This window comes from Limulus polyphemus, unplaced genomic scaffold, assembly GCF_000517525.1.
Source record: "Limulus polyphemus unplaced genomic scaffold, Limulus_polyphemus-2.1.2 Scaffold2926, whole genome shotgun sequence".
Classification (NCBI taxonomy): domain Eukaryota; kingdom Metazoa; phylum Arthropoda; class Merostomata; order Xiphosura; family Limulidae; genus Limulus; species Limulus polyphemus.
The window spans coordinates 153659-155623 of NW_013668536.1; positions in this window are offsets into that span (position 1 = coordinate 153659).

Sequence of the window (1965 nt, forward strand, 5' to 3'; positions counted from 1 at the left end):
CACCAAATGAAACTTCAGACTAAACCATGCCTTTATAGGTATCGAAATGGAGTTTTTAAGTGTTTTACACTCAACAAAAAAAAAAGAAACCTATCATTCTATAGTTATTTAAAATGTTCATACCAGATGTTAACCAACTTGAGAAATTCAGCGTCCTCTATCGCTCAACAATAGAACTGCCACGGTTTGAATGTACCAAAAAATAAGACAACTAATGAAAAATATAGAACTGTAGATTTTGGGCAATCACAAAATCAGGTGTCGACTTTCGGCATTATTGTTTTTAAAGTGGATGTTGACGAATCTATTCAGTCTACAAATGTGAAATAGACGTTTAATTTCAAAAACATGTTAATAGTGGCTATCAAATCTACATTATACAACAAAGATACTTTCATAGATTTACCAACATATGACAGGAAAAACGAAAATTTACACAAGTTTTTCCCGCAGTTTTGTATACAATGCATTGAGGATATTTGTTCCGGTTTGACGCGTTTCCACATTTGTAATGGTTTTTTCGCCTGAAACGTCATGTTCATAAAATGTATATGTTTCGAAATACAGTATGAATATTACTCTGTGCCATTTATTTTACTACATTTATTGCCACATCACTTTTTTGAATTATATTTTACTGTGTGTCCCACATCAAACATAAATGTACTAGTTATCAACTACCCATATTTTATTTAAAGCAATAGTCTAAAAACTTAACACATTTCTATCCTCAATAACAAGTTTTCGAATATTTGAATTTGACAATTAATCAACTTACTTCACGCAAAATTATTAACTTTAAAATTATAATCACTGGAGCATACAAACTTAAATAAATGTTACAATAGACCACTTCTATTAAGGTAAAAACCGCATACATCTCTAATTGATAACGTTAATTTTGTTACCAAGGTTTGTACCAGAATTAAATCAGAGATTTATAAACTAAGAAATTTAAAATTCCTATAATTTTTTGTTTGTTAGGTAAAGTTTCAAATAATACAAATAAAATCCATAGGTATGATGACATATAAGTAAATGCTTACATGTTACAGATATCTACTAGATTGTTGTACGGGAAAATTGTGTAACTTTTTGTATTAAAGGTAGGATCACCAAAAATCGATCTTGGAATTTGATTACGGAAATTATGCTGAACGAAAGTAAAAATGATAAAGATTTCACAGCTTTTTTTATAATGAAAGGTTAGGTATATATACTACATAAAGATCAATGAATATTAGCTACCTATATTAAGAACGTCAGATAACTAGCACTGCAATCGTAAACAGCCTCATTCCGAATGCGTTTACAAACCCATACGCAGAATGTTTGAACAATCATAGCTTAAACAATTTCATGGCTGTTCGCGTAAAGTCCACAAACATCGAATGAAAAGCCAACAAATCATCATTCTGTTGTAACACTGCATAGGGAGCTGGACTTAAATTAGCATAAATATGTATGTTTTATTATAGTAAAGTACTGTACTATTTGCATGCACAGTAGTTATTAATTGTTCATTTATATTAATAATTAGCTAATTCATGATAAGTGAAAGGTTATCTTAGGACTTGGAAAGTTGCTTCTCTTATATATAATTGTGAAACCGAAAATTTGCATGTACCTCCGCATTGACCCAACAAGCCTTCATGTCAAATTTGGTGAATATCCATCAACAGGGGGTGAAGTAGTGGTATAAAACAGCAAAATGGAAAACTGAAAATGTGTATGTATCCCCCCCCCCCATGGACCTAAATAACCTCCATACCAATTTTAGTGAAGATTCATCCACACTCTGCGAAGTAATTACATGAACATACAACAGACAGTACTGTTACGCCTCCAGTCGTTAATTGATTTTCCGTAACTTCGTTCCGACGAAACTTTAGCGACATAAGTGAATATAACTTTACCGATACACTTATTTTTAACAGTCGCTCTATAACAAACGTTTTAACAACG